This window comes from Stegodyphus dumicola, chromosome X2, assembly GCF_044657685.1.
Source record: "Stegodyphus dumicola isolate Sdum_Otavi_A_Nest chromosome X2, ASM4465768v1".
Taxonomy (NCBI): Eukaryota; Metazoa; Arthropoda; class Arachnida; order Araneae; family Eresidae; genus Stegodyphus; species Stegodyphus dumicola.
In genome coordinates this window covers 182,545,524-182,572,536 of record NC_140781.1, presented here as the reverse complement: position 1 = coordinate 182,572,536, position 27,013 = coordinate 182,545,524, and the positions used below count along the sequence as shown (strand labels likewise).

General features: G+C 35.6%; 1 protein-coding gene across 1 annotated transcript in view; it reads right to left on the bottom strand.

Annotated features, from left to right (window-relative positions):
• The window catches only part of LOC118184027 (uncharacterized), a 145,331-nt gene that overhangs the window by 599 nt on the left and 117,719 nt on the right, over positions 1-27,013 (bottom strand). The gene's annotated exons all lie outside the window — the stretch shown is intronic.

Below are 27,013 nucleotides of genomic sequence, written 5' to 3'. Positions count from 1 at the left end.
TTAAGAGTTATGAGATGCTGAAGATTAATAATAAGCATAAAATGTAGAAGAGTTACGCCTGTCCTCATTCTCTTATCACTGAGTCTCCTGGGACGAACTCGGCGGTTTTAAGTATTTGCTATCATTATATTTTTTTCGTCACGAATTTCGGCAGCATGTTGAGGAAGTTGCCCAACGGATCCGCAATACTCAAGGTGTCTTGGAACGTGTTCGTCCTGCTTTAAGATGACAATATGCCGCTTATGTTATTGGTGACAGGTCGCATTTCGAGCACTAACTGTAACATCTGTATACATCTGTAATCGTTTCTTATTCTCTTTATAATGTCTTACATAAGGAAGGTTGTGCATGTTGCACCCATAGTTTGGCAACGTACTACAGTACCAACGTCAAATTCACATTTACTGATAAACTGTATACGCCGTCTCTTTATCATAGCATCATGGAATCCTGTCGGATAATAGTTTCTGTGCTGAATTCCACGATTCTTCCTTTTGTTTACGGGGCAGGCAGTTATAGCCTTCCCCGTAAACAAAAGGAATTCTTTAGTTAGTCCTCTTAGTTAATTTGTTATTTATGTTCCTTGTTTTGTATCTCATAAGCTATGCGTTCCCCATTTTACGTTCGTAAGACATTTGTTGTTCATTGTCGATGATATTCAAGAGTTGGTGGAGGAAACATGGTCAGAAATTGATCATGTCCACCACGTTCATCCAATCCACAAAATGGTCAGAATCTGACCATTTTATGACTGATTAACCGAAGAACGGATGGATCTGCCACACCAGTAAACGCAAGAGGTTGTGGAAGAGGTCTAGTCTGAGAGGAAGAGAAAAAGATGGAGGCATCTATAACTTCAAATTAGGTTAGGTAGTTGTATAAAACGTGGAAACTGCAGAATTTTGTAGAAAAGCACGACCTGAATAAAACTATAGCCATGCGAACGGTGAATTTACACTCATGTCCATAAATTAAGGATAATTCGGAGTCACGCGGAAATCGAACTCTAAAATAAATATATCACCTGTAAAATCACTACACACATCTTCAAGAATCATATGCAAGTTTCAGGAAGTAACCAGATGACACCGATGGTACGTCACAATGACGAGAGTGTAAGAGAGTGATATATAAGGAATACAGGCAAAGAAGTAAAATTGTTCGCAGGCGCTTTATAAGCATTTCAGTGCAATAACCGAATAGTTATGACACAAAGGATGCATTTGGATGATTTTTTACGTGGTAGAATTATCAGCCGTCTGGAACGTGGGCGTACCCAACTGGAAGTATCAGACGAACGTGTAATTGCCCAGAGTGTCCTCTCCAGGCTTTGGCAACGATTCCAAGGTGATGGTAATGTGAGTAAACGTTACGGCACAGGTGGCACCAGAGTTACAACGCCGAATGAGGACCGGTATTTGGCAGTTACTGCCAAAAAAAAAAAAAAAAAAAAAAAAAACAGGCGGAGCACAGACTCAGACCTGTCTCGTCAGCACTCTTCAGCCACTGGTACGGCAATTTCAAGCCAGACCGTGTACAGACGCTTCGGCAAATTGGTCTCTATGCTCATAGACCTGTCAGATGCGTTCCACTTACTGCAACTCACTGTCGCCTGCGGTTAGCCTGGAGTAGAGAGCATGCATTGTGGACACCGCAACAGTGGGCTAGTGTGATGTTTTCCGACGAGTCCAGGTTTAACTTACAGTCTGATTCTCGCTAGACTTTCATATGGAGAGCTCCAGGTACCCGTTACCACCAAGAAAACATCATTTATCGACACCGTTACGGTGGTGCAGGAGTGCTCCTTTGGGGTGGAATTATCCTGGGTTCCAGAACTGACCTGCATGTTCAAATTGGAACCATGACAAGCCAAATCTATTGGGACGTCATTCTAGAACAACATTTTCGTTTGTTTCGGGGCGCCATGGACGCACAATTTGTGTTTATGGATGACAACTCCCGTCCTCACCGTGCAAACATCGTAAGCGAATGCCTTCAATCGGAGGATATCACCCGTGTGGACTGGCCAGCATTCTCACCGGACTTGAATCCAGTAGAGCACGTGTGGGACATACTTGGCCGACGAGTTGCAGCCCGTCAACCTCCTCCTACATGTCTTACCGGAACTTCGGAGAGCATTGCTTTTTGAGTGGTGTAATATCCCCCAAGATCAGATCGATAATTTGATATTCAGCATGCCTAGGCGTTGTACGGACTGTATTGCATCGTCTGGGAGACATACAATGTACTAACAAGCATACCAACCATGTAATATTGGTTTTTTGTAAATAGGGATTTTTTGTAATTTGCTCCCGGGAGAAAAAATCGCTAATTTTTTTTAATAATATCAAACATATAGCATCGTTTTTTGCTCTTTACCTTTTGTTTAATAAATAAGCTTTACAAATAAGTCAAATTTGTTTTGCTTCTAACTCTTCCTTTGCCTGATTTTGCATTATCCTTAATTTATGGACATGAGTGTATTTAACAACAATGCAATATCACATTTCTATGAAATCCTGAAAAGGAGGCAAAAGCAACTGTCATTAGGTTCGTTAAAGTGGCAGGAAGAAAAAGATTCAAGTGAGTTAACAGATAGCAGCTTTCCGTTAGTTAGCCGTGATTTTTTTTCAATGGTAAAACGCAGATTAATTTGTTTTTAAGTATTTTTATTTTATATTTTGTATTAATTATTTTTTATGAATATTTTGGCTTGCGGAATGAATCCTCTGACTTTCCATTATTTCTTTAGGGGTGGTTCGCTTAGATATATGTCTGCTTTGGATTGTGAGGAGATTTCTGAAATAAATTATGCCTGCAAGCTAAGGTACCATTGTACTCTGTTTACGTACTTCTGTACAACAAGAGGAAAATACGCTTCCCTCTACAGAATAAAAAATATTATAACATAAAATATAGTTAACAGTAAGGTAAAACTGGAAGAAAAATATTTAACTGGAAGCTAGCACTACTGTTTTAAAACAAATATCTTATTTTTAGAGCAGTGGACCTGCTGATAATGCTGAGCATATATACTTTGATTTTGGAAAAAAAATGAGCACATATTGAAACTGCATTTGAAATATTGTGCTCAGTGTATCAAAAGAATTATCTACCAAATTCACTATGATGGCAGTTTGCCGGATGGAAAAATGCCTGTTGCAGGATGAAACAGCAAGAAAATTAAATATTAGTTATACTGTTCTCAAAATGCTATAATTATGGAATTAATTCCTAAGTGAGTCTTCTGTTACAAAAAGAGCAAGTTAGGTAGTTATGTGGTTACATCACCTTCTTATACCTGCTAACTAAACATTATAAGGCAGACAATGTTCTGGAACTGCTTCTCAGCTTGCTGCCAATAATTTTATACCTACAGGAAGATAACTATGTGCTTCAAGCGTAAACAGATATATTATTTTTTACTGCCGACTACATTTCTAAAGCACCCCGATCTGGCTACCAACATATACTTTATAATGGAACAAACTCACTGCGCCATGCCCCTTCAACAGTGTGTGAAAGTCTGCTTCATTAGGTAAAGAAGCAAGGCTCCTTCTGTTTGAAACTTTTGCTATGAGTACTGGGACGAAGTTCTTAATCAGCATTTTATAGAATCATTTGCTACCGCCGTAAATAATTTAATCATTTTAATGGTCAATAATAATTTTAATGGTCGCATAGAGTAACTGTAAGCAAGTGGAATATTCAGCGAATGGGTCTAGCGACACGATCAGCATACATGAATTCAGTTTATGACTTATGAAAAACCACCTACAAAGACATGTTGCTAGCATGGCCCCCTTCCAAGATCATTAAATAAACTGAAAAAAGAGGGAGACATGCTTGTGCTTCTCCGGACTGAAGTGTTTGGTAACTTGATTCTTTTGCATGGAGAGCAGATTCCAAGTTTGTGTTCACGACAGAAGTGGACAAACTCTCTATTGGAAGTAATTTTTTCGTCCTTTATTTATACAAAATGCTTTTCATTCCTCATGAAATTTTTTCAAAAGCAACAGTTTGTAGCTTTTAGAAATAAGATTGTGTTATCTGTACTTGAGCTAAGTGTTATACCTTATCGTAACAATTATGGTCTAAAACCTGTTTTCCGTTAACTTTGGTAAGGCTGTGTAAAAATAATTAGGTCTTGAAAAGTCGTAAAAATAGTTCAACAGAAATTAACATAAGCTCGGACAATTAATAGGACGGAAAAATGCAAAATTAAACTATAAGAAGGTGTTATGAAAATCTGAGATTAAAATAAAATCCGATGAATATGCCACTGAAAATACTGACATACTGAGCCCTTCATAAGAAAAACTGAAAATATTAAAATTGTTATGTCATATCTGGAAAAAAGAGATATGTTAATGTAAATCATACAAAGACTTATAAAATTTTTAAAGCAGAATACTTTATTAACAGGGAAGAAAATAACATACAAAATTTATACGAGATCATGTGACTATCCTGCTAGTTTAGTTCATTACACGTAGCCTACGATAGCAGCAATTGTGTTATGAGAAACATGCCATCAGGAAGTTGTAAGATATCTAATTCACTTATTTTGCTATGTCTGCTGAGAATTTATAAAGATTAAGGGAAAAAAAAATACTTGGTGGAAGTTTCTGATAAGATGTGAGATATCTAAAGTTCAGTACTCCAACCAACACGACCTGAGTAACATAATCCGATAACTTGACCTCACGAAGTGCTGAGATTTTGATATCTGGGTTCAAGCTTTGGAAATGTTGGAGATGAATGTACATGTTCTTTCCCAAGGGAAGTGTCAACAAGCTTTTCTATATTCTTTTCTCGATAAGGCGCATCTCTTTTGCAAAATTCAAAATAGTAACAGTAAATCTTGTATCATATGATGCAAGATTTTTCGTGACACATAGTTTTGATATGAGTGCATGTATTTTTATATGGCCACTGAGAATAAAAATCATTCAAAAAGTGTAAGTGAAGGAGTTTCTGCTTGGTTCCAGCAACTACTGTTGTTCCTTTATGGATCCGAGAGAAGCTAGGTAATATAACTGGGAATTTAAGAGCTTAGGTATCGCTTTTTAATACAAAAATTGCCTAGATAAAAGTCCACTCATGCTAACCGCGCTGTGTTCCAAGATTAGCAGGGAAGATATCTAGGTAGGAATACAAAAGATGATATTTTAAAGACATGTTATATCTCATGACTTTATATGAATTCAAAATGTCACCCATCATTCTTCATTCGTTTAAATTTCCCTAGAAAATTTTTACGATAATTCTTAAAAATTCGTCATGTAGTTTTTAACTGGCTCCAGCTACTGATTTAAGTTTTAATTAACAATAATCAGGCCCGGAGTCAGAGGCGGTGTAACCGGTTCGGTTGCACTAGGCGTTAGATTTTAGAGGCGACAAGAATTTTAGAATTTAGAGAAGCACAGACGTGCAAATTTAGAGATAGCAAAGTTTTTAGAACTTGGGCCGATGCATATCTGCGGCAAAATTATTGAAATTTTGGGAGGCACCAGGTAGCAGAATTAAGACCATCAGAGATTGCATCGTGCAACAAATGCCTATCGCCGGCCCTGGTAACAATATATTAGTTTCCAGGGCTACAAATACAGCTTGTTTCATTTTACTGTTTCTTGGGTTAGGAAATTCGTTTCTTCAATATGGCTTGTTTATTTGATTATGACAAAGCACGCAAGAGCTGTCTGTTTAATGGAAGGGATGCCTTCGTGAAGAACTTTCTAAGGGGTTTAAGGTATTTCACCCGCCTTCTTAGCATGCCTTCGTGGCATGTAGAGTGGCCAGCACGCTCGACGCGTATTCGAGAGGTCAGTGGTTCGAGTCCGGCGAGGGCATTGCTCATTTTTCATCTCTCGTGCTTCCGAAATAACATAATGTCTCCACATTGGCGCTCGAACTAAAAGATGGTGAATGACGATTCTTCACCACCAGGATTTGGCAACTGAGTCCCCTAAAACCCTAGTCGCCCCTTAAAAGGGGGAGTGTACAAGATATTTCTCCTGCTTTCTTAGCATGCCTTCGTGGTGTAGTAGTCAGCACGCTCGACGCGTATTCGAGAGGTCCGTGGTTCGAGTTCCGGCGAGGGCATTGCTCAGTTTTCATCTCTCCTGCTTCCGAAATAATCTAATGTCTCTACAGAGGAACTGTTTTGAATCTATGTTGCATGTCAAGAAAACCATGAAAATGCTTATGCAACCAACTCGTTTACCTGAAATCGTACCCAAAGACTTCACCTCTCAGCCACTGTTTGGCCTTTCTCAAGTATAAAAAGTTAAGTTAATTTTTAGCTGAGGCGATATCCCCCCCCCCCCAGGATCTACGCAGGTGCTTTGTCGCTTTGTCTTTCCTGGACAGATCCTCGCCTTGGATATAATGATTTTTCTATCCTTGTTGCTCCATTCGCAAAAGAAACAGCAATGTTTTATAGAACCCATTTGATTTTCATGGAGAATTTAAAATTTTTAATTACCATTCAATATATCTTTTCGTAATGGATATTTTGTAGAAAGATTCTGAAATTTCCATAGCTTTGTTTTTTTGACTTCACAACGTTTTTGCTTTGTAAAGGCAAATTTCCGGCAGATGCAGCAAAAAAGAATTAACAAGGTTAACAGTTTGATGAAGAAAAAGTGCACTAAATTCAAGAAAAGTCTGATTGAAGAACACAGACATGGTTAGAACAAAGAAATTGTACGTACGCGTTTCTTTATTCGTACTTCTTTTTACAGCATCCAAAATTTAGATAATTAAATAAATAAACTATAAGTGGAACATAAAAAACGGACTCTAAGGTGAAAATTAGGGCATTTTCGCGCGTTTTTCTTATCACTCTTCTTTTCGTAAGATATTTTTGAAACTAAAATTTTTCGCATGGAAAATAGAACCTTACATTCAAATGTAGACGTGAAGATTTTACTGAAGAAAGTATGTGGCTGTAATTCTCGGAAGTTTAACTTAAATTTTACCACTTGAAGTTTCAGTTAAACCTTGCAATAAAAACAAAATGGAACCTAAAAATAAAATGCAACTAGGAATGTCTCTCATAGGTACGCAATGCGTATTTCCACATAGGCGGCTAATAGGGCACTTTATGGAATAAAATTAAAATGTAATTTAATATAATATCGGTACGATATAATGAAAATGGTATTGTTAATAAACAGTGCTGTGTACTTTAAGTGCCTGTTCACAATGAAATTAAATATAAAAGTTAAGTAAAAGTCATAACCGTAAAATTAAAATATTATATCAACAATCAGAGTGAGATAATATTGGTCCATTGTATGAAATCAGTGGTGTGTTTTACTTTTGTTACAAGCCATGTCTGTTAATCCTTTGACGCGCGCGATATTATTTTTATAACTAAAAGCTCTAGAAATTTAATATTATGATCCTAGAGACAAATAATATATGAATTAAAAAAATCTACTCTTGCCCATTGTTTTGTGGGTGGTGGTCGCACCGTGAAACCACCGCGCATCTAGGACTTTGAAACTTACCTAGGTAGTAGGAAAAACAAACTTACCTTTTTCCGTGCGCGTTTCCAATAAATGACGAAATTTACGAATTTTTTAAAACAAATGCATGTAAGAATTGCATAATATATATATTTTAGATTATTTTATAAACTAAATAGTCAGAAAAAATTTAAAAATAAACATTTATGTAATTTTTCTATAGGAGTGAAAGTATAAGTATCTACATAATAAGGACTTTGGCTACATGGATTTAAAAAACTCAGTAAAATAAGGATAAAAAAAAGACTCAGTGTTTGTTTTTTTTTTAAATTTTAAACAAATATTTTTTGTGACACTGTTCAAAGTATGTTTTGTCTTTTTAGTACATGCATAGACCCACATTGCATGTTTCGCACATGTATCTTCCATGATGTTTCTTCCTTGTGCTACAAAATGTACACTGATTGGATCTAAATTTCCTCGGTTTATGTCCAGCGTTATTTAATTTCTTTTCATCTGGCACCTGACATTTGTGGTTTTTTTATGTCAATGAGGGGGAGGGCTTGGTCTTTTTGGCTTTGGTACGGATCATTCGTTTCCCATTCATACTTATTTTATTCGTATTTCGTCTCAAAATATTCAGAAAATATTTTTAATTTAAATAAAACTTTACGCGATTTCTATTTTTAATTACAGCAAATTATATTTACATTAAATTTAAACCACAAGAAATAATTTATAAAATTACAATACTAGCTTGGGGAGCAAGTGTGTTGAGGTCAGAGAAAAGTCTCTGGAAAAGAAAGACCTTTTTACTGGGCAAGTCCGTGTATTGTTTAGTAATAAAATAACTCTGTGATTTCAAAACCCCTTAGCTATATCCGGGTAAAAATAAACATTCCTATTTGAGAAGCAAGCAAACGCCATTGTAAAGAGCAGTGGTTTCAAGGCGCGACCACACAATGCTCTAGTGGGGCAGTGGTCGCGCCCTGAAACCACAAAGCAAATGCCATACATATAGAGGGTTTTTTTATATATGTAGTTTAATTATTGCTATTTTTTATTGTTTATGGTAGAAATCATGTTGTGCGATGAATAACTTTTGAAATTTAAAGTTGTTTATATTAATAAAAGTAAGTTATTTTGTCTCATTGAAAACGAATTTTAAAAGGCATCCGATTTGAAGTACTAAGACCTAAAACATGTATGATTCTGTGTCATTTTGTGTTATTTAGAGATCAAAGATCAGTCATCAATTTATTTTCACTCATAAATTTCCGAAGAAAGAGGAGAAAAAAATTCGAAAATTGGTGGTTTCAGGGCGCGACTACCGCGCGTCAAAGGGTTAAAGGAAAACAAATGGACCAATTCAGTACTGGTGTTTCAGTTTTTATAACAACCACTATCACAATTGGAAAAGAATATAAAAGATACACAAAATTGTTCAAACCATAAAAAATTGTAAAATGAAAGCAATTTTGTGGAATAAAAATTTTAATATGATTCTTTGTTATTAATGTTATTAGAATAATTGTTGATTTAGCCTTAAATTCCATTCAGGAAGATTTGGAGATCTAAGTGAATGAAAATATGTATTTCAACTTCTTTAAGAATTTAGAGAAATGACTGAAGAAAAAAGTTGTAAAATTTCGTTTTCATATAGATGCTTGCTTTGAGATTAGTAAACGAAGCAAAAGTTTTAATAATATTGATGGTTTTGGTTTACTAAGTATGTGGAGTCATTAAATTGCTCGAACCAAGAACACATGAAATACACTGACTACTAATAAGTATTTGGACACCTATGCAAGTGACGATATCTGCGGTCCTAAGGTACGTCACGGACTCCGCCGGTATATATCGTGTAGGAAACAGCATCTGCTTTAGTCGCATGCAAGATGCCTCGCAGTTCGGAGCTCTCTGATTTCGAGAAAGGTATAATTATCGGGTATCACAAATGTGGCCGATCCTTAAGGGACATATCTAGCGATCTGAAGTACCCAATATCGACAGTGGCCTATGTGATTAAGAAGTGGAAGGTGAGCGGTGATTGTCGGAATGTGCCCCGAGTCGGTAGACCAGCGAAACTGGGAGATGGAGACCGACGAATGCTGTCCAGAGAAATTCGGAAGAACCGCACCCAACCGATGGCCCTCATCCGCGAGGAGTTTCAAGAGGCATCCGGGAGTATTGTTTCAATGAATAACATCCGTAAGGAAGCACATCTGCTTGGTTTTCATGGTCGTGCTGCTGCCCATAAGCCTTTGATCACAAAGTCCAACCGCGCTGCTCGGTTAATGTGGTGCAAAGTACATCGAAATTGGACCGTAGATCAGTGGAAACGGGTACTTTGGAGTGACGAATCAAGGTTCACCCTTTACCGTTCCGATGGCACGGTCTGGGTCTGGCGTTTACCTGGAAAACGTCTCCTGCCAGAATGCATTGTGCCAATAGTCAAGTTCGGCGGAGGTGGAATTATGGTTTGGTGGCGTTTCTCCTGGGTGTGGGCTGGGACCCTTGGTTCCCATTCATGGTAAGCTCAACTCCGATGCCTACTGCACTATTTTGGATGACAATGTGCTTCCTACGTTATGGCTGTTTTACGGGTTGGACCCATGTTACTTTCAGGACGACAATGCCAGTTGTCATGTTTCGACGTTAACCAAAGCTTGGTATGGTGCCAATGGAGTTCATCGAATGGACTGGCCTGCCCAGAGTCCAGACCTGAACTCTATCGAGAACCTCTGGGACGAGTTGCATCGCCGAATTCAGGTGTGCACTACCCGTGCAAAATCGGTGAAGGAACTTCTATGTCTTCTCCAAGCCGAGTGGAAGAAAATACCACTAGCTGTCATACAAAGACTTGCGGAAAGTATGCCCCGGAGGGTCCACGCTGTAATTACCTCTCGTGGAGGCTCTACCAACTATTGATTTTGAATAAAGTTAGTTTTTCTTTTCTATCACAGGTGTCCAAATACTTATTGGTAGTCAGTGTATGTGCAATACCTTTGCGAGGTTTCGAAGTCCGCATCGTCTGATTGCCAGCCGGACGTGTTTTCAAATTACACCACGAAGGCTCGTACTAAAAAAAGTGTTTCGCTCTTCCTCACCTAACAGGCGACTGAGGAGGAGGAGGAGGAGGAGGAGGAGGAGACTTAATCAAAGCGTGACTGTAGAGTCTTTGGATTGGTCGAAGCAGAATGGAATATGTGCAATGCCCTCACGAGGATTCGAAACCCAGACTTTCCGACTGCTAGCTGGATGTGCTTCCAATGTCAATGGTTCATGAACATTTTAATGATCTGAGAATGTTAGCATTTGAAGAATTGAGTTAAACTTTATAATAATTAAACATTATTGAGGAAATGGCAAGAAGTATGAAATGCCAACTTGCATATGCGCATATTTTGTTACTTCTGTTTGATATTTTGTACATTTATTTGGGTAAAATTAAATGAACATTCCTGCGGACTTTTATCAAATATTTTTGTAGATATTTAACTAATATTAATTATACAAAGTGTTCATAAAAATGCTAACGGAAGATTAGCTTAGATTTTTAATCTGCTTGGGATCAGCAGTGGATAGTGGCCTATCAAATATTATAGCGAGCAATCGACTAGCAGCTGAAAAACTGCATTCAGTAAATATAACGGTAAAATATGAATGAATAATGGATACATAGATATTAATTTAACCCACAATTAAGTGAAAAGAGTTTTAAGAAAATCGAAATTTCCAATGACGTGGAATGTTCTGACTGAAAATCAACATTTCTAATTCTACCAGTCTTCTACCAGTCATCGCAAACGTGTGATTTCAGACTTGAATAGTTTTAAATGCATGTTCGCACAACCAATCCATTTTTATAAAAGCGACTACTAATAATCCAACTTTATATAGGAGATTACTGATCCAACTTTATAAAATAGATCAATTAAATAATGACCTTTAATAGTTAACTACATAAGTTAAATTTCATTAACTGTTATTTGTAGCATTAATTTTCTATTCATTTTCAGTTTTGAATGCTTAAATTTCCTTCTTGTGTTTTCAGTAAAATTTATTAGTTAACTTAAAAATATGAAATATAGAGGTAGAAATATTCCTCATTCCTTTCTGCACTCGGAAATCATTATGCGACCATGTATTTAAAATTTTCAAAGCCTGAAAACACGTCTGAGATGTTATCATTATGCGATGACTCGTAAGTGCTTTATCTTTCATTGCAATGCTTTCTACGACGATGTTTTAAACTTGAGAGGTTTTTACCAATTTTCATAATTCAGTTTTGAAAGTTTGGAAAGATGCCAAGCTGATCGAGTCACGCCACAAAATATACATTTACGGGTAAAAAACGAAAATATATATTTTGGCTGTCAATACATACAAGAACTCCTTATCTTGATAATATTAGATGCATTAGTCTTTTGTCTACTTTAGGAAAATGTCTTGAAACTCTCTTCATTAGCAGAATAAATTGGTATTTGAGAGAGAAATGTTTTTATAATGACTCTCAGTTCGGGTTTACTCCTCGGAAGTCTGCTGAAGATGCCATTATTCGTTTGTAATATGTTGCAGTATGGAAAGAAAATGAGGTTTACAACAGTTTTAATTCTCGTGGCTTTCAAAGGGGCTTTTGATAATGCTTGGTGGCCATCTATATTAAAAATTCTAAAAGATGCTGGTATACCGTATAATATCTATAACCTGCTTGAAAACTTCTTGATCGGGAGGACCGCTGAGCTTCAACTTGGCACCGAAGCTAAGATTTCTTCTTTAGAAAAAGGCTGCCCTCAAGGCTGTGTGTCCGGACCTACTCTTTGGAACATAATAATAAATGATCTTTTAAGTCATCTCGACGGTTGTTTAAAAATTGCATTTGAAGACAACTTACTTTTAATTTTCCAAGGAAATACTTTGGATAACATTCTTTTGAGAGTACAAGAAGTGCTAGATTTTATCTCCAACTGGGCTACTTCTCATAAACTCACTTTCAATCTCTCAAAAAGTAAAGTTATGATTTTCCCCAGAAATTTTGATGAAAAAGTACTGCTCCTTTGATACTCAATGATTCTCCGTTGGAATTTGTAGAAAATGTATCTTGGTGTCATTCTTGACCAAAAATTAATATGGAAAAAGCACACTGAATTCCTCTCTGCTAAATGTGAAAAACAATTAATGGCTTTCACCGAATCGCCAAAAATACTTTTGGAGTAAACTCCGATGTTAAGAAACGGATGTATAAGCAGTGTATTGTGCCTTTCATTTCGTACGGCTGTTGTGCTTGGGGACATGTTCTTGCAAAGGAGGTTAACAAAAGAAATTTGAGAAAGATTCAACGGAGAATTCTTCGTATTATTAGTGGTTATAAAACCTTAAGCTATGAGGCTACTTATGTTCTTGCAGGAGCTCCGTCTATTGATTTTGAAATTGAATATAAGAATAATATTTTCGAGTCATTGGCAACTGATACTTTGGAAGACAGCAAAAATGGAATTGTTCCCTTCCCTGATCTTCCTCATCCAGCTACTTTAAAGCCCATAAATTTCTGCGATTATAAAGAGACTACTGAAATGAGTTTTCATATGGTTTTCTTTATAGATGGCAGCAAGATGAAAAATAAGGTTGGCCTTGCATTTGTTCTTTTTAAAAGCCATTCCGAAGTTTGTTATTTTAGATACTGTATACGGAATGAATTCACAGTTTCTCAAGCAGAACTTCTGTATATTTATCTTGTCGTCAAATGGGTCAAGGATAATGGGACAGGTACCTCAAGGTACCTTATTTGTTCTGATTCTCTTTCTTCTCTTCACCCTTTGAACAGTATTACCAGCTGCGACAAATTAGTTATCGAAACCCTATTAACTGTCAATTCGCTTAGAAATAGAAGAATTGATATCCGCTTTGCTTATATGCGTGCTCATGACAGTTTCTATGGAAATGAAATAGCTGATTTCTTAGCTAAAGATACTTTAAATTTACCCATTGATATCAACATTAGCATTCCAAAGAGCTATTGGAAGTCCTTTCATTATAAGAAGTTTTTAGCTAAGTGGAATGAGGCATATATTTCATCTTGTAATGCTGAGGTCACCAAAAAATTCTTTCCTTCTGTTTACCATAGACCGCATTCCGAGTCTTTCCTTTCTATTAATTTTAAAGTTTCTCAGTTTTTATCTGGTCATTGTAAATTTACAAGTTACCTGTTTAGTTTTAATCTAAGATCAAACAATTTATGTGAAAGTTCAAAAAGAGTACCTCAGCATGTGGGACATTTTATTTTTTCATGCTCTACATTTGATGGCCCTAGCTGTTTCTATTGCAGAACGATTTGAAAATGTTCGGAGTGACTTAGCCAGTTAAATTATCTGTTTTCGTGAAGTCCAGACTGCTGCTCTCTGCTTTTATTCGTTTTATTTATGTGTTCAACTTTTACTGTTTTAGTTGACTTACTTCTGTAAGCCCCGTATTGTACATCTGTGGTGCACGGGGAGTCTGTATGTTTTCAAATAAAAAAGAAAATACACAGTAACTTAAAATGAAAGGTTAAATTAAACTGGCGGAAATTCAGTTTTTGAGAAAATTAGGTCAGAATACAAGAAATTCTGGAAATGATTTTTCTATGGAAAGATGTCTTATAGTATTAAAGTCATTTTAACGCTCTATAAACGCTGTTGCATGATAATAAATACACTGATTACGGATTGAATTTATAGCATAAATGAGACGCAGTTAAAAATGATCAAATCAGCAATCAGTATTATACTAGCTGCAATTAGGTACCTAAACTGATTTACAAGTTTAAAAAATATAAAGCCACCGGCGGCCGAGATGTAAACCAGCTGAATCCAGTAGATCAGCGAGTATATTCAAGTAATGGTGAACAGATTGGCTTCTTAAGAGTTTTCATGGTTTCACCCATGGGTAACATGAATGCAAATAAGTTTTACTTAAAATCCTCATTCTCTTTTAAAGTTTTTCAATCGTCCTCAGAATTTGGAGCTTTTTCTTCAAATAATAAAAATGCTGTAAATTTCTTCCCTCCCTATATGTATTTGGATGCACCCTCCCTAACGTTAGCTTTTAGGGTTTTTCACGTCTTATAGTAAGCCATAATTTTCCCGTTCTTTTCCTTATAATTCCGTAAATGTGACAGAGGCCTTTTTTTACTTTCAGATTCATTAGTTGATGAAGGATTTGTGAATTTTCTTTTCACTGTGTTATTTGAATCATTTTCAGAGCCAATCTCTTCATTCGATGAGGTGACTGTTTCTCTTATTAAATACGTCAACTGCATTTTCCCTTGAAGTGTCACAGTCTTTTAAAATATCAGAAACCAAATATAATCTCAGGTAAAGTCTGTTAATTTCTAATGTTTTGTGTAAATCTTGAAGCAACATCCATACGTATGTAGTTATAATTCCAAATAAAGAGATAGTTTAGAATTAAAAGTCTAACCCAAAGTCTACTTAAATTTTCAGACTTTGCTTCCAAAGCAAGAAATATTTAAAAAATTATGACAATAATTTTTTGTTAAGTAAATACGCAAAATATAACATAAATAAAGCGTAAAAATTTTTTATTATAATTAACTTCAAATGAGTTAATGGAATGTTTCACAAGACGAAAATTTGTGCAGATAATTTTTTTACCTCATGTTATCGGAAGGAAAGAACTCTTAAAGCGCAGCAGAACTTGAAAAGATATTTACCTTTGGTAACTAAAATCTAAATTTATTTTTTGCATGTTTATTTTTGTTTCATTTACTGCAATTTAGTAGATAATTTAAAATTAATAGTCTTCATTTTGAGTGCACAGAATCAGCTGCTGCCTTCCCCCAAATCATTTGAAAGTTCAAGTAAGTGTAAACTGCAGTTTTATTGAAAACCTCAGAAAGCCTTTTCATTAAAACATTGAAATTATTGAAAATGCCAAAAAATGCCAAATGTTTTGCTCATTTAGAAGTGCAAAATATTTAAAAAACTGACTGAACGGGAGACTGAAAATAAAAAAATCTAACTCTATTTGGCGATGCAGGGTTACTTTGAAGATTTCAGGAAATTTTAAAGTTTCGTAGAAAGTTCACTGTTGACGATCATATTTGCCAGAAGGTTCGCCACTGAGAATTAAAAACTGCATATTGAACATTTTTGGTATATATGCAGTTTTGATTCCATCCATAGAGTATTAGCAGCTAATGATTTTGCTGCTATGTGTCTCCACCTGAATATGCACTCATGCCCATAAATTAAGAATAATTCGAAGTCACGCGGAAATCGAACTCTAAAATAAATATATCACCTGTAAAATCACTACACACATCTTCAAGAATCATATGCAAATTTCAGGAAGTAACCAGATGACACCGATGGTACGTCACAATGACGAGAGTGTAGGAGAGTGATATGTAAGGAATACAGGCAAAGAAGCAAAATTGTTCGCAGGCGCTTTATAAGCATTTCAGTGCAATAACCGAATAGTTATGACACAAAGGACGCATTTGGATGATTTTTTACGTGGTAGAATTATCAGCCGTCTGGAATGTGGGCGTACCCAACTGGAAGTATCAGACGAACTTGGAATTGCCCAGAGTGTCATTTCCAGGCTTTGGCAACGATTCCAAGATGATGGTAATGTGAGTAGACGTTAGAGCACAAGTCGCTCCAGAGTTATAACGCCAAATGAGGACCGGTATTTGGTAGTTACTGCCAAAAGAAACAGGCGGAGCATATCCTCAGATCTGTCTCGTCAGCTCTCTTCAGCCACTGGTACGACAATTACAAGTAAGACCGTGTACAGACGCTTAGGGCAGATTGGTCTATATGCTCCTAGACATGTCAGATGCGTTCCACTTACTGCAACTCACTGTCGCCTGCGGTTAGCCTGGAGTAGAGAGCATGCATTGTGGACACAGCAACAGTGGGCTTGTGTGATGTTTTCCGACGAGTCCAGGTTTAGCTTGCAATCCGATTCTCGCCGGACTTTCATATGGAGAGCTCCAGGTACCCGTTACCACCAAGAAAACATGATTGAACGACACCGTTACGGTGGTGCAGGAGTACTCGTTTGGGGTGGAAATATTCTAAGTTCCAGAACTGACCTGCATGTTCAAATTGGAACCATGACAAGGGAAATCTATTGGGACGTTATTCTGGAACAACATGTACGCTTGTTTCGGGGCGCCATGAGCGCACAATTTGTGTTTATGGATGACAACGCCCGTCCTCACTGTGCAAACATCGTAAGCGAATGCCTTCAATCGGAGGATATCACCCGTATGGATTGGCCGGCATTCTCACCGGACTTGAATCCAGTAGAGCACGTGTGGGACATGCTTAGCCGACGAGTTGCAGCCCGTCAACCTCCTCCTACATGTCTACCGAAACTTCGGAGAGCATTGCTCTTTAAGTGGTGTAATATCCCCCAAGATCATATCGATTATTTGATACTCAGCATGCCTAGGCGTTGTATGGACTGTGTTACATCGTCTGGGAGACATACAATTTATTGACAATCATACCAAACGTGTAATATTGGTTTTTTGTAAATAGGTGTTTTTTGTAATTTGCTCCAGGGAGAAAAAATCGCTAATTTTTTTAACAATATCAAACATATAGCATCTTTTTTTTCTCTTTACCTTTTGTTTAATAAAGAAGCTTTACAAATAAGTCAAATTTGTTTTGCTTCTAATGCTTCCTTTGCCTGATTTTGCATTATCCTTAATTTATGGACATGAGTGCATATTCATACACACTGTTCTAGAGAAAAAAAATGTTCAAGGCTGGATTACGTTTCTTGTTAGATGAGGATCTGGATGTACCAAAAGCTTTCACCTTTTCCCCAGGAAAACATCTTTACAAAGAAAACACATTATTTAATATTATGCAAAGATATACCTGAGAAAAGTTACATATTACGTACCAATAACTGGTACAGAAGTTTCAAATTCACGAATAAATTAATAAGAAAAAATATTCATCTGATAGGTATATTTTGAAGACAGTCGTAAAGGGAATCCAATCAAGGTGATGACAATAAAACAGAAACAAGGAGAAAGTATTTATCGGCAAGGAACATTACAAAGAAATTTTTAAATAAAAGGATAAACGCGATATTTTAGTCCTCTTTACAAAAGACTCTCCTGAAACTTCCTCGTTATATAACAAGATGGCTTTACCACAAATAAAAAAAAAAAGAACGATAAGATGCAATGCAAGAAACTTTGATACTGATCCCTCATCAAATGAAAGCATATAAAATAGTCCTTTAGGAAAGACGATAAATTGTGAAAGAAAATTACCATTTGGAGCTTTTGTTAATATTCTAAATATTCCAAATGTGCTTTTCATATTTCAAGAAGTAATTGAAAATAAGAAAGATATCAATTGTAACATCCCCCTTCTAGAGAAAAAAAATCCGAAAGGTTTCAGATTTTAAATAACGTCCAAAGGGGCGTTTTTTAACATTTTGTATGTTACCTTTATTTATTAAGTATCATGTTCTTTGCACTTAAACCATAAAATTCAGTTCAACCGCAATGTCACAAAATAATTTTAAAATGAGCGTATCTTTAGAATTTCCGATACAGAGTCTCGCGCGCTGGAGATACAAATATTTTTTCTGTATAACGCTTCCGTTATACAGAAAAAATATTACTCGCTTTGAAATCCTTGAGTTTGCTAATCAAACATTCGTTAAAGTTTACAAAATATGAAATCGGTAATAAAACAAATTCCAAATTTCAAATTTAGGCCTTCCAGATGCCCATATTCGCAGGAGGATTACGTTATTAAAAATTTGATGGGTCTAGGTACCGCTGTTTTATCACAATGCGAGAAACATACATACATTTATGCAGATTCTTCATTATTTAAATTTTTTTAAATATAATACAGGGCGATAATATTTGGCGGCAACAACCCAAAATGCCAAAACGAAATTAACAGTCCTTCTGGGCAAATTGCCACTTTGGACTAAAAAGAAGGAAGAGCTACTTTACTGATACAACTCCTCAGATGAAGAAATTCGCAGGTTATTCTAGAACATATTCAGAAACTGTGAGGGGCAGAGAAGGCACACAAGGTCCAAAATCTAAAAATACTGCTACGTAATGTAAAACTATTCGGTTGCAAAATAACAAGAAACTGAACTAGAAAATCGCAACATTTTGTAACACACATGAAGGAATAGCACATTTGTGTTTATAATATGTTGTAGTTGTTCCAAATGGCTGAAAATGTGCTACTTAATGCCTTCGTTTGGAAGGAGTAATATCCATTGGCCATTTAGACCATCACCAAGAAAGTTGCCTAGGATGCACCACAGGAGACGACTGAACTTCAGCATGAGACAGGGTAAGCTCCGTCCCAATTTTGAAGAAGAAAACTTTGACGGACGGATCAGAGGGTTTTCACCTCTCTTCTACTAACAAACTTCTCGAGAGGACTTTCTGACTTCCAGTATTTTAAGTGTTCCCTAGCCACACAAAGACTATGCACTTACAGACACATAAGTCTCCTCCAAAATTCGAGCCCGGGGACAAAGACACGACAGACTGCATCGCTAATCACTATACCCCTCAGAGCGACTGTTTAGAATATTTCAATAAAGTACAGTAAAGAAGTTAATTTTTTTATGTCACATGGACTGGATTTGTTAGATTATCGCAAAGTACTTTATGGCTATCTGCCTGGAAGGAGAGATGCTTTCACGGAAGATTCTCTAAGGGAAAACTGGTTATTATTCAAATTAGAAATCTGGAAAACCACGAAAACAATGTTTGAAACCAGCTTCTTCACCAGGTTTCGAACCCGGTCGATTCATTTAGCTACAAATACAGGCGGCAACTGAAATGCGAAAGTTTTTCTACTGAAATGAATTCTTACGTCAATGAACGCTGCGTTTTCTTACTCTCATTGTTTCTTGACGCGTCATTCTTTTCCAGAAGTAATGGTATATAGAGTTCATGAGCATGACGGAAGGTAATAAGATAATTTCACTTAATTATTCAGTTATTTTAGTGAATGCATTAGTTTATGCGAATACTTAAAACTGAATATATAAATAAAATTATGGCTATTGTAAGATTAACATGTGACTTGAGCATCGTTTACACATAGTTTGTAAAAAAGCGTTTAGAACATGAGAAATATTTGGAATTTGTTAAAAAAAAATACAAAAGGAAAAAGTTCTGAATTTGTTTAGTTAAAAATATTTTGATTGCCCTTTTGAAATTAAGAAAGCAACCTCAGGAATGTTTTATTATTGCGGATATTTTCCGCAATTTCAAAATTTTTCAGGTTATTTCAAAAGCCTTTCTTTAGCATCATTAATTTAATAATAGAATTTGGAACTGCATACCATTGTACATGTTTTATGGCTTCATGAAGCGTTGTATCCAATATGTTTATATGCTCGGTATTGTACTCCCATAATTTCCAGAGCCACAGCTTTCTTATGTTAATCGTTATTGCACTGTAGGAAGAACGTAGATAAGTGGATATTTTATATCCATTTCCACTGAGTGGATATAAAATCCGCATTTAGGAATTAACGTTCAGTTAGTATTTAACATATTATAAATCATATTTATATATTATATCATATTTAACATATTATAAAATAGTTTTAGTTTTCATGTAGTGTGTATACACCGCAATATAAAAGTTAATAGGTAATTAACCATTCTGAAGCATTCGATGGGTGTTTGTTAAAGGGACAGAAACCTGTGTGACGAACCTTTTAAAGAAAATTGTCTGATATTTATGATGCACATGAATAAAACTACGAAAACTCGTTTTAGGCCTCCAGTTTCACTGCCAGAAACTAAACCTGAGATGAATGACTATTATTCTATGTGATTTATGAAGTACTTCCAGTGTTAAGTTTTTAATCTGAGAGAGGAATTGTTAAGTTTAGAGAAAGTATTAAATAGTACAAAAATTCGCAGTGAAGCGAGAAAGAATACCCAAACATCACTGGCAGTTAAACTGGCACACAATGATATTAACTTCCGACTATATTTAATTCAACATAACAAAGAAATGTTGGTTATACAAAGTATAATTTTACTCCAAATAATTCAAGTTTCTTGATTTCTGACAGTCACATTCAGAAAATGTAATTAGTATTGACAGAAAGTAACTGAATGAGAAAGAATTTCTGCGTAATTAACATAATTTACGCTCTTAATTCGTATTTAAATACTATTGTCTCGTCAGCTGTCTGATAGTCAGTAGAAAATAATAATGTGTGCTTTTCATTAGGTACTACAAAAGTTGCGATGACTTACTATCATTCTTCTTCTTCAGGCATTATTGTATATCATTGCATTAAGAAGTAATTAAAATGGAGTTTAGTGTTCCCGAAAAATCAGAAATCCAGAAAATTATTCAAGTTTCTGGGAATAAAAGCCTAATAAAAATGCACGGGAATCCCGGATACCAGGGAAAGACAATTTAACTGAATTTCTGGTATGAGACCAAGATTAAGGATGTTACTAAAAAAACAGGATTCCTCCTATGGGGGGATTAAGTATATATGAAACAACGAGCAGTGCTCTAATTATCTGCATAAAGTAGTCGAGAAATTCAGGCTACTTTGTATCGGAAAAATCAAAATGAACAGGAAAATCCTGTAAAATCCAAGAAAATGAAGACCTGAATCTCTTACAAATAACTAGATTCTAAAAAAGAACAGTATGAATACAGACACAGGCTCCTGACGGTAATAATAACGTTTCTTGAAAGGCTTAAGGGTCTGGATTTCCGAGCATTTCTCAGTAAATTATTTATGACAGCATTTAACCAGGTCCACAGCATCCTGAGGAAATTTAAGTTGCTTTTAAGGCTTTTGAACTTTTTACTGAAGTTTTCAAAGACTAATTGACCATTAGTATGCGAACATAGCGTGCTTTAAGGAAATGATTTATTTCCCTGCTTCTTGAAAACGAGCTTTCCATAGTGGCACGTTTATTTAATTATTTTAATGACCAGCTTTCATGGTATTTGATTTATGCCCTAGAGCATATGCTCTGCACATAGTTACCTCAATGATCTTTAAGGAACACAGAACGTTGGATAAGTAAAAGTGTCAACAACTGAGGCATATTTAAAAACAGGATCTCAAAGCCTACTGAGGAATTTGATGTGTTCTTCCAAAATTTAATTATTCTGTATAGGAAGATATAGTACTTCAATTAGAGATTATAATTTAGGAAAATACTTAGTCTGAAAACGAAATAACATTTCGTTAATCGGAAATGGAACAAAATCCTAAACAGTTGATTTGAAATGAGGAATATCATGCTTGATAATAACATGATAATTAATTCCTGGTAAAGCTTTCTAAAATTGTTAAATACCAGCTTTGTGCAACATAATATGAAAATACACCTCATACAAATACATACAGCGCATTAATTGATGAAGTATACAATATTTATAGGCAGTTCTAGAGCTTTGATTTATAAAACAGAATAAAGATTTTGAACTGAATATAATTTTTCAAATTACTGTGTATTAAGTTAATAACCGTTTATTTGAACGTTTATTTGATTCATTAATGGAGCATTATGGTTCCTTATACCGTACTAAAGAAAATATTAATGCTAAGATATTTTCCATTCAAATGCGAGATTGATAATTTGCATTTTTTTATTTTGAAACGAAAATCCGACTCCCAAATTAACCAGTATGCAGAAAACCTTCGTATGCTTTATCATATTCAAATAATCTGACTTAATCTAACCTAAAAGAGCCAAAAGCGCTCAAAACGAAAGTTTACTTGATAATAATTAAAAAGTTAGAAGGAAAAGAATATGTACGTATAATTATTAGACTATGTGACTATGTGAATTTTAGGAGGTTTGCTAACTTCTTCACAGAATATTCTATTCGCTATTGCGACCAAATATTCTATTCGCTATTGCGACCAAATATTTTTCAGACATTAGAACATTGTTATATGTTTCCGTTTATTTATAGCTTAATGTTAAAGTTGTAGAGACCTTTTAGAGCTTTTGAAATGAGAAAGAGAGAAAGCAACTACGCCTTCGCCCGGATTCGAATCACGCATCTCCCATCTGCCAAATTAGATATACACCATACCCGATTAACCATTAACTTATTAACCGCCAGAACTACAGGGAATGATTTTTTCCCTTAGAAGAATATGTATCCTTAGAAGTATTTAATGTAGTATCTATAACATAAATTTACTCTGAAAATAAAGAAAAATGCTCCCGTGGAAAACCTGTGGAAGAAATCGAGGTGTTTTGTTCGCGCAACGTCAGCGGAATAAGATTATGGATATTTAAAGTGAGTATGATTGTACTTGTACGAAGTTTTCTTTGAGTGGAGCACTGGATTACTTCTTAGCTATAAGATGTTTTATAAATCTATAAATCACTTTACTTGTAATTAATTTAATGTTGAAATTTCTAATATATTTCTTTTACAAATACAGATTATTTTCAGTTGCATGATTCAAGCATGAAAAGCTTCACTACAATCATGATGAAAGGCTAATTACATACTTTGAATTAAAAAAAAGTCTGGTTATGGCATTCTTTACAACGAAGCCTTCTGTTACACCCAGATTTTAGAATAAAAATTTCACCATCTCTTCCTGTTGCCGATCTATTTCTAGTTGACTCGCCACTCTCAACAGGAGTTTGCAAAAGGAATAATGCAATCTCGTGTCTGAAACCTAAAAGAGAGTCTTTATTTGCAGTAGTAGAAAGTTGTGATATTTTCCATGGATTTGTCAAGGATACATCAGTGGAATGAGTAAATATTACCCACCACCAGTTTTTGCCACGAACTCTTATTCTGTAATTGGCTACTAAATTGTCGCATAAACCGATTCCTCTTGTTTTGGCATTATATTGTTCAATAAAATCAGGTTAAGATACAAAAACCCTTTTTCCTTTGCGTTCTTGAATAACGGGAAACACATTTTTACGGGCTGAAGTTTTCCAAATGTTGAAACAACAGTCAAACCGAATTGTCTTTCCATCAGGCAAAAATTGTTTTGTTTTCCTCTTCATACTGGAAATCATAACAACCTCTGTCTTTCTTACGAACACATTTCACCGTTTCTAATGGGCACATTTGTACGCGATTTTCTTGAATTGTCCCTGTAGCATTAAACCTTTATTTTTTAGATGATAGAGAAGATGAAATATACATCATTTAAAAAAGTTACCAAAGTAAATAGCAGAATTGGCGGGAATTTCAACAACATTGAGCAAATTTATCACCACATTTCCACCAAGAGTAAATTCTTCATATTCTGATAATTTTGGAGCTGTGAACTTATCCAAATAAATATCAAAGTGAAATGCATATCCATCAGATGACGCCGCATTCCATGCTTTGTATCAAAATCTTATAGATTTCCGTTTTAAAAAACATCTTTGCCGAATGTTTGCCTCGATAAAGAATTATTTACTCGTCAATAATCTCAAATTGTGGAAAAATTTACCAAAGTAATAATAATGTTTTATTTAGTCAGTTTAGATAAGTCTCACCTTATATAATTTATTAGTGTTGCCAATTTGGCTGTTGCTAGCTAAATGCAAATTCTGCTTCATATTACTGCACCGGAACCGTGACATCGATTCTCGTATAATAAGAATAGAGATGCTTTATCAAGAGAGCAATACATCTATTCTTGGGGTAAAGAAGGATATCCCGTAAGCAATAATATTCCAATGAATCTTCTCATGTAGGCTTCAGATACAATATTTTCTGGGCGATTTTTTGCTGAGCGTATATACTTGTCTGTTCAACGAGAAGAGAGTAAATGATCCAAAAAGAAGGTCGAAAATCTTTCCACTAGTTTTACTTTATATTTTGTCTTATATACTTTCTATTCCATCTCTTTCTACATTTTTTGCCTGAGACGTAACTGACGGCTCCATTTGTATCCATTTCAAGTTTTCAGTTTCCTGTTTTTCAAATTTTTTCGCATTTTTTTTAGAAAGCTAAAACTTACCCTACGTGAACTTCAACTTCCATATTTATATTAAACTTTTTGAAGTGATTCATTGAGTTAAGGGTTGTCTTACAGTGTCTATATTATTTTTACTAACAGTTATTTTAATTTCTTAGCCTTTTCTATTACTTCATGTTTCCGTTGCGTTTCTTTCCTAGGATATGTATACGAGTCAGGGGGAACGAGAGTGTATTTAAACTGAAGTAGCGAAAAAGTTAGTTAGAGCATATTTTCGTTATTGGGTGTGCAAGTTGTTATTCCTACCAGGTATTCTCGGCTTCGCATTCTTGCCGCAGAAGTTTAATATCACGTCGGCGTAGGTTTCTGAGTCAACCTGCTAGGTTAAATTAAATGTGTGTTTTTGAACAATTAGCTTATTTTTAAATTTAGTTTAGCTACTATCATCTTTAAGTTCCTCACCACAAGTGAATGATGGATTCTGTAAGCACAGAGATTGTGCCGTCTGTAAATAATTGAATTCAATAAAAGGGTATTTTATATCCTTTCCTTCTTTTATTCATTTTCTAGGCTTAGTGGTGTCACTACACAGATTTTCAAGTAGTTCTAGTAGCAGTGTATGTTAGCCAAGATGACTATGTCTTACGTTGGGGCCTAAACTAAATCCAAACAAATGGCTCACCTTCTTGCTGGCCCCAGCAACGTCGCAAATCCCACCGGCTGCAGTAACTCTGTGGAAGGGTTTGGTTTCCCAGTGGATACAATGCGGGCTTCCATGAATTCCGCAGTGACATTTGATGGTAGAACATCGGTCACCAGATTTTGGAGAACAGCTGGGAAACCACTTACTGTATTCGGCCCCAGAAGTTCAAAGAATAACGATAGCTACCACCGCCCTACAACGACAGGCTTTAAGCTGGTACAAAAGGACTGATAACTTTTTATTAGAAGAAATAGGCAGTGAGACGTACGCAGTTAAAAGATTTAAGATCACCCTGGTAAAAGCATTCCCAGTGGTCAAAGACAGAGCGAAGTTAGAAGCTGAGTTATTTAGTGAGTACTAAAGAAAGATCGAAGAGTCAACCAAGTTTACTTTAAGAAAAATTCAAATTATTGATTTATTGTACGGGAAAAGGTCAGATAACAAAGAGATTCAGATTATTTTGCCCCTACTATTGCCCCAAATTTAGTACTTTATTGAATTGACAAACCTCAGCACTCTGGAACAGTTGTTTGAACTGGCGGTCAAATCTGAAAGCCGGAGGGTCGCCGAAATTACGCGTACAGCAGATTACGGCCAGTAATCGAACAGACAGTCTCATAGGCCGATAGCATAAAACAGGCAAAGATTCAACGGAGTGAAAGATTCTAGAGATAAAAGGAAAAGTTTTGTCGATCTCCCAATGTAAGACGCAAGATAAAAAACAAGGGGCGAAGAAGCAGCAGTAAAACTAATCCTCCGGAGTACTGATAGAATGAGAGTGCAGTTAACCCGCCCACATGGAAATCCCTCTAAAATACGATTAAATATAATGGTCATCAAAATTTGGCATTGCTTGCCATTCAGCTTTTGTTAAATAATGTGCCAGCAGAGGCTTTGTTAGACACAGAGGCGCAAGCAAACTTTCTTCCTGAGAACGTTTTGGGAGAAACTTTAAAAGATATCGACTGTTTAGTGTAGAAAATACGAAAGTTATTGCCACCCAGGGCAAACACTGCACTTTTATAGAAAACGCCACTTTAAGTGTTCAAGTTAAAAATGAGATCCAAAAGACAATTTTTTCTTTGTTAAAAATTCACAAGCTCTGCTCTTTTTAGACATGGAATCCTTCAAAGTGGCGGGGTACAAATTAATTTCCATGAAGCAACAGTCCAACTACAGATGCAAGCCAAGCACTAGGGAGCAAGACAATCACCCGTCTTGGATCTAGACATATGAAACCCAAATTTAACAAGAAACTAGACCTGGTAAGAAATTTTACTGAATTTCTGGAACATGAAATCGAGTTGAAAAATATTGGCCCCTGTAGTGCAAAGCCTTACCAATACTATAAAGTTAAAGAAGATATAATTGAGCAATATATTGAAGAAATGATAAAAAAATAAAATAATTTTCCCTATATACAGTCCGTATGCTAGTCCCATTGTTTTACACCACAAAGAGAATAATCTGCTTCTGACACACTTTAAAGCTTGTATATTATGAGAAGGTAAATAGTTAACGAAATATCTTGTTTATCCATTGCCTATAATCGAAGAGACCTTATGGAAAACAAAATCAACTAAATGCACGTTCGATTATATCTCGGGGTATTTTCAAATAGCTATAAAACCCAAAGATGTTCCAAACACAGATTCATAATAAAACAAAATCAGGCACTTATGCCTTTCTGAGAATGCCGTTTGGCTTGTGCGGAGCACCAGCGACCTTTCAAAGAACCATGGACATAATTTTAAGACCTGTCCTCGGGAAATCCATTTTTTTTTTACCTCGACGATATAATAACCAATTGTGAAAATATCGATGACTATATTAAAAATTTATATGAAGTTTTCACATTGTTAAGAAAAGCGGGTTT